At 51.1% G+C, this 13,240-nt stretch overlaps 1 protein-coding gene across 1 annotated transcript in view; it reads left to right on the top strand.

The window, feature by feature from the left end:
• The window catches only part of LOC144934954 (homeobox protein EMX1-like), a 52,154-nt gene that overhangs the window by 10,792 nt on the left and 28,122 nt on the right, over positions 1 to 13,240 (top strand). The gene's annotated exons all lie outside the window — the stretch shown is intronic.

The following is a 13,240-nucleotide window of genomic DNA, read 5'->3' as shown; positions in this document are numbered from 1 at the left end:
TCAAGGGATTTGCTCTCACAGTCATGCTCGCGAAACAATGCGCAGCACTGGCAACGGCGAATCGGATTGTTGTTTTCTTCCTCCGTCGTAGGATGCGCCTCTGCGTAATTGGCTCACGACGCGCAACGCATACGCCGCACAACTCGAACGCTTAATGTGTTTTCAATCGAAGTTGATTGCTCCTCGGGCTATAATTCGTGTGACATAGCTGCCCGCTAATGAGCATACCAGGGGGAGGGGTGGCGGGGGGGGGGCATAGCTGCTCCCGTTTGTAAGACGCACACGCAAAACGTGTGGCCGGTGTCAATAAAGTTGTACAAATCTATCTCTCACACACACACCAGATTATAAGACGCATCCTGTTTTTTTCTTTTTACTTTAAATGAATGAAAAAAATATATCTTCCGGAGGATGCGGTGCTGTTACGCACCTTGCTGTTCGCTAGCGTCAGAGTCACGGGGATTGCTGTGCGTGTGTGTGTGTGTGAGCTGTGTCGGCTACTCGTGAACCCACCCGCCGCTGGACTATCACGGCAGACTCGTGGCGAGCAAGGAATTCGAGAGTTCGCGATCGAATCATGAAAGTCGCGAAGCGTTATCACCACGACGACAGCCACGCGGTCGCCGTGGTTGATGCCTGACGGACACACGACGTTGGCGGGCAACCGATGAAGGCGCATCGTCCTGCGCAGCTACTGCGCGCAGCCTACAGGCCGGACGTTCCCACTTCACAGGCCGCATCGGACGCTCATTTAAGGCCGAGTCAACCCGAGGGAGGCCCGTGACAGGTGCGGATCGAGCGTGCTGCCGATGTTGTGCACGAGCGATGGGGTGCAGGGTGCGGGGTTCGGACCCGGCTCGCCTGGCTCGCAGTGCGGTGCGCCACCGCTCCCCATCGCCAATCATCGATTTGCTTGCACGCAAACACAAAGGCAGAGATGCCCCGTATAGCTTCTGTTTAGCAGACTGTTGGGGCAAGTGCTCTTAGCGAGCGCCTATGATGGCCCGCGCGCAAACGCGCGGAGGTGGGTGGCCAGCACCCACGCACGGCCGCCTTTGTATACCCAATGCCGACGTTTGCACACTTGTACCAGGTACTCATTTGCGGCTGAGTCGACCTAGGCGTTCATTTATCTGGTCACCGATGTTGGCTTGTGAGTGGGAATCGAACTCGCGTCGCGGGGTTTCGTCGCACAGAGCGCTGAGCAATTACACAGGCGCATCAGACGAGGACGATCAGACGCGCATACACACACCGACGCAGGTAAATGCGCAGCATAGAGGTACGTACACACGTACAGAGACACACACACACACACAGACACACGTATAGACAGGAAAGGCCCACGCAGCCACACACGCACACAGGGATAGATGTTATATACAGTATATACAATTCACGTACACAGATACACATAGGCACTCACAGAGACACACAGGAAAGACGCACACAGGGACAGACACACAGACAGACACGGATACGCACACGAACTCAGACACACATAGGCAGAGATCTAGCATAGGCAACGACACGCGTACAAGCAAGGACACATACACACGGACACGTAAGAACGGCAAACACACACTGAAACGCGGACACGGATAAACACACACGCGCACGCACACACTCAGACACGCACAGGCACACATCCAACTTAGACACACGCGTGGACGCGCATACACACAGGCACACACGCGCTCATATCCACACAGAGGCGCACACGCTGGTGGACGCTTGTAACCGAATGCAACGGCATTGCGCGACTCGGGTTGATGGGACGAGTATGGCGCGACATTTCTGGCAACAACAACAAAAATATCCGAAATGTCTCCGCGTGCCTCTGCTCAGACCCCCCCTCCCCCCATCATCATCATCATCACAATCGCCGCGCTCACTCCCAGTGCTGGTGGCGGAAGGAGGAGGAGGGGGGACTTGCATCATGCGGTGTTGGTTTGATGGGGGGGGGGGGTGATCGCCGCGCTTGTGAATAAAAAAAATTCGATGTCTGAACCCTGCTTCTGAATGACTCGCCACGTGTTCAATCGGGGGGGCGGGGTGGGGCGGGCGAGGGGGGTCATGTGGGGGGGGGGGGGGACACAACTTTGGCAATGTTACTCAATAGGAACCCCGTGCCTTTCACATTCCCAGACAAACTTAATTTGGAGAAAGTTACAAAAAAAAATCATCGGCGGGTGATTCGAGCACGATCAGCTGTAGAATTGTTGGGATGCGATTTGGGGGGGGGGGTGGAGCTAAACCGTCCATCGGTGCAGCGTGCTGCGCAGGGGAAATCTCATAAATTGGGGGATTCTCTATGAGCATATATTTATTTATTTCAGTCTGTGCTTGCGTGCGCCCATAAGGGGTCGTGCCAGCGGCATTCTGAAGCCCGTGGTGTTTAATCAAATACTGTCGGGACTTCGTGATGAGTGCTTGTATTATATCTCTCTCTCGATGCATTGAGGGGGGAATGTTGAGCCGACACTTGTGCGCCGCACTTGCCATGAGTGGAGAACGGAGGAGGGATACAAAGGCGTGCGGTATTCATCGTCAGCAGATGTTCACGCGGTGAAGGTGATGACGCCTGCTGCGTTGGCAGGCAGTGACGAACGCACACACAGGCAAACAACTCAACGCATTCGTGAATAACAACATTGTGGGCCTTAAAAATAAAAAATAACAATCGACGTTTCGGACAATGGCCCTTCTTCACAGCACATAGAGGAGCACGTAGGGGGTCCAAAAAGTCCATACATTAATTTTTAATGGATTTGATCATTTTGGTCGGTCGACTAACTTGTTTGTTCGCGTATATACGGATGTGTGTGTGTGGGTGCGTGCCTTTATACTTCTGTATTTGTGTGTGAATGTGCGTCCACGCGTGTCGCGGGTGCGCATGTTGTGTACTTGTTTGTGTCCTGGCCTATGTTCGTAGGTGTGTGTACGTGTCGTAGTGAGCGGTAGTGCAGCCGTTAGCGCGTTGCGCTACGAACCCTGCGACCCGGGTTCGATTCCCGCTCACGGTCAACAGCAGTGACGATTATTTGAACCGGTCCTAGGCCTCTCCTAGGTCGACTCAGCCTCAAATGAGTACCTGGTGCGGGGTGTTAAAATATTTGCACTGGAGAGACAAAGGCGGCCAGGCGTGGTGCTGGCCACCCAGCTCCTCGTGTGCTGTGCCCGGCCCTTATAGCTGCTCGCCAACAGCAATTGCCCCCAACAGTCTGTTCAAGGCTACATGAGGGATCTGTGTGTATGCAAGCTTCTATGTATCTGCGTACACGTACTTGTATGTGTATATTTGTGTTACTGTGTGTATATATACGCGTATGTATATGTATACACAAATGTATATGTTCGTGTACCGTACCGGCCTTAACAGCTGCTCGCTAACAGAACTTGCCCCGACAGTCTATACAGTATATAATACTAGACAACAACAACAACGAAAGTGAAGGGTGTTTGTCGTTGTTGGGTGGTGTAGCGGTTCGCGCACGGCACTACGAACCCGGCGACCCGAGTTCGAATCCCGCTCTACAGCCAACGACACAGGTTGACGAATAATTGAACCCCTGTCCTTCTCGTCTAAGATGTCAACTCAATCTCAAACGAGTGCCTTGTGTGGTGTGTTAACGTCATCACTGGGGAGACAAAGGCGGCGCTCGCCACATAATCCCACGTGTGCCGTATCCGGGCTTCAAAGCCACTACTCGCTAACAGCCACACAGCCAGTTGAAGACTGTACCGGGGGGGGGGTCCTTTGTCTCTGTGTGCCCATTTTCTCGGTGCGTTAGTTCCCACTGACGACTAATCACAGATCTCAGGTTCAAGTGCAGGACACGCGCGCCGTGTCCCTGCAGTGTTCTCCGTGATGTCTGCAGCCGGCTAATCAGCGCGAGTTGCATGCGTCGTCACATTTGGCCCCAATGCGCCGTGGCAATTGGACCACATGTTTGCTTGCTAGATTGTATAAAACACTCCATGTTTTATATATCTAGTTTAACATCTGTGTGTCGTACTGTGTGTGTACAAGTACAGTCTTAAAGTCAGCCTGATTATTTGACCATGCTTCACCACGCTGGGTCAGTACGAGTGGGTGGAGATAATACTTTTAAGACAGTAAATACTAGTACGATGTGCGTGTTTTTATATATATAGTACTATACAAACTGCATGCTGTAATCGCTTTTCATCTGCTTCAGCGTCACTAATGGTCGGCGTTGTTTTATTTTTAATATATTTGTGTTTGGCCCCGAGACGCGTAACAATGTGGGACTTTATTCTGACTCTGCCCTATGATCAAAATCAATTGATAATCCGCACTGTAATTTTTATGGGCTCAATTCCGAGTGTTAGTTGCTACGCAAGGGTTTGACTGTTTCTATGCCAAATCTCATATAGTTAAAACTCCTTCTAAAACACCAACCCTATTTGTGCCGTTTGTAATTTTTAGAACTCTTCTGCAACATCAGCATTTACATAAGTCAGCCGCGATCGTCTACGAACTGAACTTACATCGTAACATATGAATGTTTTTTTGTTAAGTGAATTATATAAATACTGTTGGCACGTATATGCTGTTTGTACGCAGCATTAAAATCAGGCAAAAACGATCAATTGAGGTGGTGATCAACTCCGAGTCAGTGGCAGAACGTCCACATTGCCGCGGTGAGGGCCAGGCCACTCCACACTGATAATAATGAAAGTAACAAAATAAATGAAGGCCGTTTTGTGAACATTTCAAATTTATTTTAGACGCTTAATAAAAAAAAAACAATCGTCCGGCTGATGCATACAAAACAGAAAAAAAAACCAGACCATTCCGTAAATGTTGATGGACGACGAGCTTCGCCACCTCGTGTTGATTCCGGTCCGCGTTCGATCTGTGCCCGAGGAGGCCGCAGTACACAACACGATGGTTCGCGCCGTGACAGAGAAACGTCATGTGCGGGTTCGGCAGGACAGCGCGGTCGGGAAGGCATTCCGCCGAGGTGGATTGTTACATCGCAATCCCGGATCTGTGTGTGTGGTGGGGGAAGGAGGGAAGAGAGAGAGAGGGGGGGGGGAGTTCATCCAGCAGTGGATTGATCATGGTTACTGCTGCTGTTGATGGTGACGATCGCGATGACACACGGTGTAGCGTGCAAATCCCCCTCGCGGAGCGCTCACTAATTTTCCATCGCGTCACGCTGTAACCCCGCGCCTCTCTCTCTCCCTCTCGCAACTCGCCTGGCATGTTACACAAAGCGATGTCAAAATGTACACGCCGGTGACATGCCCGCATAATGATCGCTATTTAGCCTCAACGCCGGAGCTTCGCCGCCCTAATTCGCGAGCACCTGCAGGTGCCTCTTAATGAGCGTCTAATTAATTATCTTAGCCCGCCCGTCCGTCAGCGAGCAGTCATTGCAGACGGCGTGAGCTGTCGATCATCGAGCGGTTTGTCGCTGCGTTCTTGCCGAATTATGTGTGCGACACTTTTTTTCTTCTTCTGAATTGTCAATCACGGGAATATGTTGTTCAGGACTTTCCATTCCCCGAGTGCGCGTGTGTCTGTCTGTGTGTGTGAGAGAGTTAGTCAGCCTCAAACTAGTACATGGTGCGCTGCGTAAAAAACATCGACACGAGGGAGACAAAGGCGGCTGGGCGTGGTGCTGGCCACCCCCCCCCCTCCCCGTGTGCCGTTCTAGCCTTCACATGTGCTCGCTATACAGCACTTGCCCCAACAGTCTGTAAAGGCTATGCGGGGGATCTTTGTTTTTTTAGTTAGAGTTCGGGGAACGCTGCGCTCCGAATTCAGCGATCACGAGTTCGAGTCGCCCTTACGGCCAACAACAGCGGTGATTATCTGAACCGGTCCCAGGCTTCCCTTAGGCCGACTCGTTATCAAACGAATGCCTCGTGTGATGCGTAAACATCGCCACTAGGGGAGACAAAGACGGCGGCGCGTGGCTCTGGCCATCACACCCCCTCGCGTGCCACACCGGCCTTCACAGCGCTTACTAACAGCACTTTCCCCAAGTCAGCCTGTTAAGGCTATATGGGGGATCTTTGTCTTTGTGTTAGACAGAGCGCCGTTGTCAAATTATTCCCATTCTGCTCTGCTGCCCCCTCTTCCCTCCCGCATAGTCTGGAACTCCTTTCCCCTGCAGTCCGTGCTGTCGACTCCCTGCCAATGTTCAAGTCCAGGTTCAGAAAACTTCCTTTTTACGCCGACCCACGACTCACTCGCTCTCTCTCTCGTTACAATATACACGTGTACACTCTTGATGTGCAGCGTTATTGGCATTACGTTGTATTTTGACGCTCTATACTTTCAAGTTGTATTTCAACGTATTGTATGTGGATAGAGCGTATACAATATATATATACACAATACTATTTAAACCACGTCTCTCTACATCACTATGCTTTAAAAATAATTTGGAAAACGTTTGCCAATCCACTGCTGAATTTGGGCCTCACGCGCCATCGATTTGATCGTTTCCGGGCATCGAACTCTGTTGACCAGATTCGGAGCGCAAGTAAGCTAACCACTGCGCCACCGCTCTTCCTAAAATAACAATCATCGTTTACATTTCGCAACGCGTCCACCAGTGGAATTGTAACTGTTTGCTAGAGATGGCACTGCATCGCGCGCTTTCGGATGCGCTTCTGCGGCCGTCTGGAACGCTCTCCCTTTCGATATTAAAAAGTAACTGGAGCTGTGCACTTTTAAATCTAGACGGGAAATCACTTTCTGTAGAACTGCTTTTGTGTTTTAGTTTGTTGTCCTCCGCTCCCCCCCCCACGCGCAACCTCCGATTGGCACGGTTTGACTAGGTACGGTGCGAAAGAAGTTCAACGTGCATGCACACAGCTGCTCGCACCTTCTTGGTTCTTTCGGTAAAGTCACGTAGAAGGGAAGTAATAAAATAATACAAATAAAACATGATAAAATAATTTCATATTTATTATGTTTTATTATTATTATTATTATTGTATTACTTCCCTTCTACGTGACTTTACCGAAAGAACCAAGAAGGTGCGAGCAGCTGTGTGCATGCACGTTGAACTTCTTTCGCACCGTACCTAATATAATATTTATTATGTTTTATTATTATTTTATTACTTCCCTTCTACGTGACTTTACCGAAACAACCAAGAAGATGAATCCCTGCAGTCACGAAAGCTTTAAATCGAAATTTAACAGCTGCTCACACGTTTGAATAATGGACAGCGTCACACCCTCGAGTCAATGTCGGCATTTCGTCGCGGCGTGCCACATTTTTTTTCCCCCACGACGAGCGCACGACGAGACGGAGCGACTGCAACGTATCAACGACGTCCGCCGAAGCCGTCACGCCGCGTCACCGACGACTGTTCCGCAAAGTTGCCGGTGGCGTTGAGCGTCGACCGAATCCAGGCGATGGGAACGGCGCTCGCGGGCGTAACGGATCCCGCGCGAACGAATGGAGGGGGGACGAAGGGACATCGATCGGCTCGCGCGGGGGGGCGATGTCGGTTCTCGCAAAGAGCGACGCATTCTCGATAAGCTCAGCATTATTTAAACACGATTGGCGAGATAGTCATACTTATGTTGTTATTAATTGAACGCCCCTGAAGATAAATACATACGTGGGTTTATTGATGAAATGTTTTCGAACGATAGCTTGTGAACTAATTAGTTCGTAGTGTGATGTGCGACACACAACGCGTGCAAGGGGCTTCGTGCACAGATTATTCCACCACGACCGCGTTCTGCTCGCATGGGTGTATACACCAGCATCGGCGCAGAGTGGCACTCGCTCAGATGTAAGTTAAAGATTTATCACCGAAGTCAAAGCGACGTCGCGCTAGAGCAGGGGTCGGCCATCTACAGATTAACATCGTGTCCACAGATCAGCGTAGTGACACACAGATGAGACTAACACGAGACCTACAGGTTAACATCGTGTCCACAGATCAGCGTAGTGACACACAGATGAGACTAACACGAGACCTACAGATTAACATCGTGTCCACAGACCCGCGTAGTGACACACAGATGAGACTAACACGAGACCTACAGATTAACATCGTGTCTACAGACCAGTGTAGTGACACACAGATGAGACTAACACGAGACCTACAGATTAACATCGTGTCCACAGACCAGTGTAGTGACACACAGATGAGACTAACACGAGACCTACAGATTAACATCGTGTCTACAGACCAGTGTAGTGACACACAGATGAGACTAACACAAGACCTACAGGTTAACATCGTGTCCACAGACCCGCGTAGTGACACAGAGATGAGACTATCACGAGACCTACAGGTTAACATCTTGTCCACAGACCAGCGAAGTGACACACAGATGAGACTTACAACCTGCGGCTCCGGAACCGCAAGCGCCTCTTTAAGAACTCCTTCGTGACTTTTTTTTATGAAGGACTTTCTTCGTAATACATATTGCATCGCGTCTCTTGAACTACTGAGGGTTTTTTTTTTACCGAATCCGCAAACACCCGAAACCCAACCGTGGTTGATCCATTGTTGGACCTTTGACCCACTCCCCCTCCAATAGTTACGACTTCGAGATTGATCGCTCGAACTCGTAGGTCGGGCTCAGCCAGAAGTTCCACGTTGCTCCCGAGTCTCGCGCGAGAACGCTCCGTGCTTATCCGCGAGCGTTACCAGCGCCGTCAAGCTGATTCGCCTCCCGTGGAGTGTGACGCTAAAGCTGAAAGACGGCGCGAGAGAGAGAGAGAAATCAACAACCTCGCCACCGGTTGCTGAGTCGTAGTCACATCAGCAGTGTCCGTACAGCAGAACGCACGACCCGCGAGCGAGCGAGCGAGTGTGTGTGTTGTGTATATAGCGCAAGTAGCGGTGGTGTTAGCGCCCTGCGCTACGAACCCGGCCACGGCTGACATCAACGTTGATTATATGCACCGGTCGATGGTCTCCCCCCTAGGTTGACTCGGCCTCAAGCGAGCAACCTTGTGCGGTGTGTAAACATCGCCACCCTGGGAGACAAAGGCGGCCGGGCGTGGGTGGCGCGTGGTGCTGGCCACACGCCACCCACACCCCCCTAACTCCTCTCGTATGGCGTCCCAGCCTTCATAGGTGCTCGCGAAGCAGCACTTGCCCCAAACAGTCCCGTGTAGCTTCTATATATGGTGGGGGGGGGGGGGGTGGAATCTTTGTCTGTAGCTGTGTAAGCGCGCGTGCGCTCGTCGATCTGTACGTACGCGATCAACGACTTCAATCTCTGTCCTCTCTCTCTCTGTGCGAGCCGGTCGCCCCTGGGCTCTCACGGCTGCTGTTATCTCGCCTGGCTTTGCTTGCTTTGCTTTCACACAACCCGAGATCCACTGCCCCCCCCTCCCTACCACGCACCCTCCTCCGATACCGCAAACGGCTACGTACGAGTTAGGGGACGCACGGTTATAGGGAATGAGGACTTCGCAAACAACATTAACAACAGCAACGACGGCACAACAACAACAAGATTTAAACCGGGACTGCGATGCTCATTGCAAACGGCTTCGTTATATTGCACACAACGGGCGGACTGATATATGACAACGCTACACACGGGAATGCACGCGGACGCAAACGCATGTTCAGCAGCAGCAACGACAACAGCAATGTATCCGTCACTCGTCACCACGGCGCCGGTGCCAGGCTAGGTGCCTTTTGCGGCCGTCGTGCGAAGCGTCGACGGCTCGCTGCTGCTGCTGGGAAGGACGCGGGTGCCATGGGGGGGTCATTCCTCTCGGCGTCGACTGTCGTTTGGTGATCACGCGGCGTCTAAATCACCGCTGCTGTCCGAATGTCGCTAAATACGACCCCCGCGACGTCACTTGCATGGGGGCATAGGCTGCGCGTGCACCCGCGCGCGCGTGCGTTTGTGTTGGGAGCGGTGGCGCGGTGGTTAGCGCGCCGCGCTACGAACCTGGGCCACCCGAGTTCGATTCCCGCTCACGGCCCAACACCGGTAACGATTATCTGCACCGGTCCTGGGCCTCTCGTAGGTTGACTCAGTCTCAAATGAGTACCTGGTGCGGTGTGTAAACACCGCCACTGGGGAGACAAAGGCGACCGGGCGTGTGCCGTGCCCGGCCTTCAAAAATGCTCGCTGACAGCACTTGCCCCAACAGTCCAGTGAGGTTATTCGGGGGCTCTTTGTCTTTGCCGCGGAGGTGGAAGGCTGTGTAATAATTCTACACTGTTTTGTATTAAATATTAAGATATCGTAGATGGTTTATACGCTATTCATAGTAAATATGAGCGTATTTGGCTGCTGTCAATTTCCACTTTATAATACATTTTGTTGAGCTATCATTTTAGCTAGGACGCTTATGAAAAAGCGCCATATAAATAGATCAGTGGGCCTACACCTGGTCAAATAAAAATAGTGAAAATAGTTTCCGTGAATAACACGTGGAGTGTGGTGCGTGGTGTTTACGAGCCGGGTGCTTGAATTCCGCGCATCTCGAACGATGCAGTCGCAATAACACCGCGGTCGTTGTTGACAGCCTCATGTCAATCCACCGCTGGATAAAGGCCATCCTGTAGGCACGAGGGTTGTTCGACCATACGTCAGCCACGCGAGTCGTTGCAAGCCGGGACGACGAATCGAACTCGGGTTGATTGAGCTTCAGATCAAATCGCTGGTAATCGCTGCGCCACCGCTCCCGCATATGCAACGCAGTGGTATAGTTTAACGCTTAGGAGGCTTTCGCGACCAATATAATACATAATACAGTTTTTTTGGGGGGGGGGGGGGGGGTTAGATCGCGTAAATATATAAATGTGCCGTTAAACCCGCCTCCACCCGACGCAGCCAATTAGTAAGGTTCGTCACGTAAACAGAACGTTCCAATTCATTACTTGTTGTGGATTTGCTCTCCAACACACCGGTGTGCTGGACTATTGACGAATTGGCCACGTTCTGTTTACGTCCCAAACCTTACTAATTGGCTGTGTCGGGTGGTGGAGGGTTTAACGACACATTTATATTTAAGTGATCTAACCCCCCAAGAAAACCTGTCGCACCGGTCAGTTGAGCTATATATTTAGCACCAAATGTAATTATAACCACAACCAGTTCATTCAAATGTCTCAATGCGCTCGAATTAGAGGTCACATATGCGCGGCCAGGCAAATGCACGAGGATGAGATAGGTAATGATGCTTATCTATAACCCGTTGAGAATACCGATTAAAACCATTCGCCACTGTCATTGGTTGTGAGCGGGATTAACGCAACGTGCTAACCGTTGCCCCACCGCTCCCCACACTAAACACGCACTCTTACCATAAAAACCCAAAGATTCCCACTTTATAGCCTGAACAGGCTTCTGGGGCAAGTGCTGTTAGGGATCACCTATAAAGCCTGCGTAACGGTACACGATGGGTGGCCAGCACCACGAACACCGCGCCACAAGAACACGTACACACCGCAACACACGCAACATACCAAAACGCGCGTGCACACGGATATAAACATACAAATACACACACACACACAAACACACACACATACACACACACACATACACACACACACAAACATACACACCGGAACACGCAACTACTAATGGCAACCACAACAACAAACACACCACACACACGGGCACGCATTACGGGCATACGCATTAAACAAAAAGGCAAGACTAATTGTACATGGCCTTAGAGAGTGTTGCGGAAAGTGTTGTTCGCGAGCACCTATTAAGGGCACCGATGCACGCTAGGGGATAGTGTGGCCAGCGTCACGCTCACACGCCCGTCTGATGTTCTCTCTGCTGCCGATGTTCACGCAGCCAATCAGCGCACCTCGTTCACGGCTATGTCGACCTAGGGGAGGCCCAGACCACGTTAATGTATCAATGGTGTCGTTTATGGTGGCTTGGAACTGAGCCTGGTGATCGGAAAAGTAGTGTAATTGTATGTGTACACACATATATACGCACGCAGACAAACGGATGCGATCGTATGTGTAAATCATGCGTTGTACTCTATGTAAGTGCCGCTTCCATTTCCTTTCCGCGAATTTCGCGATGGCTACGTTCATCAGAATTATCTTGAACCTTCGTCAGCTTAGCAACGTCACACAGAATATGTGTGCGTGTGTGTGCACGCACCCGTTATGCAACGTTACACAATTACGCCTTCAACGATTCGCAATAAAGGTTCTCATGGTCTTGCGATCCCAAGAGATCGTCTTACTTATCCCCCGACATCGCCCACCCGCAGGCCAAGAGTGGTAATAGTTAACGTCTGCTTGTATAGTCAGCCCTACGTCCTTACTAGCTCGTGCCAGACCTTCTCACGGACGGTTCGAAACTTACATTTCTAAAATACAGCCCTTAATTAGAGGAAAAACAATCAGACAAACTGAATGTCACGAGTGACCTTGCAGCCTCCTTGAGGCTTAGCCCCCTCCCGATAATATCACGAAACATGCCTTCGTGTGGGCATCCTGGTGCCATACCCTGGCTCTCCAGGAGAAGGCAGTACAGCAAGTTGACTCGTCTCCATCTGTTTACAATCGCGCGGGGGATTGAGCGTTGCCCCGTCACGCGCGGAGGGATTTTCTCCGGATGCCCCGGTTTCTGCTCACTTTTATTAGCACTCTCAATTAATATTTTAAGAAAGCATCTTAAAATAAAAACCCGAAGCAGGACCCTCCTGAAAAAAATAGTTATAGGATTCAGCGTGACTTTCCTGGAACAGTAAATACATTAACTATTATCATGTAGAAAATATTCGGTCCCGGTTTTTTTTTTTTACGTAGGTTAAGGTTCGAAGGTCGTGTCATTTTCTTCATCATCATCATCATCATCATCGACACCATAGGCCAGTGCTTCGTAGTCGGTGCGTCTCAGATGAAGTCCCGACAGGTGGGCCGTGGTATTTTCCGAATTCATACGAACGGAGCTCACCTCGCTGTTCGCAAACTCGGGATAGACGAACCCACGGGGCTGCGCAGTGGCCGATCAAGGCCCCGACCTCCCATCTCTCGCCCTCCCCACTCCATTGGCCGTGCACGCGCAGTGCGGCAGCAGCCTCCAGCCCCGCATTACCTCTCACCCACCCACCCACATTTGGGATGTGTGTTTGTTCGGTGAGCCTGGAAGATCGAGCAAGCTCCAAAGTGCCGCGTGCCGTGGAATGAACGAGGTTGAGGAGTAGTCGGCCATTGGCCACCGATTGCTCCCGGTCAGAATGAGCTCTCAATCGATCGCTGTAAGACGGGAATTACTCAA

Source organism: Lampetra fluviatilis, chromosome 12 (assembly GCF_964198595.1).
Source record: "Lampetra fluviatilis chromosome 12, kcLamFluv1.1, whole genome shotgun sequence".
Lineage (NCBI taxonomy): Eukaryota > Metazoa > Chordata > Hyperoartia > Petromyzontiformes > Petromyzontidae > Lampetra > Lampetra fluviatilis.
The sequence above is the reverse complement of the archived record's forward strand: the minus strand, read 5'-3'. Positions and strand labels throughout refer to the sequence as shown.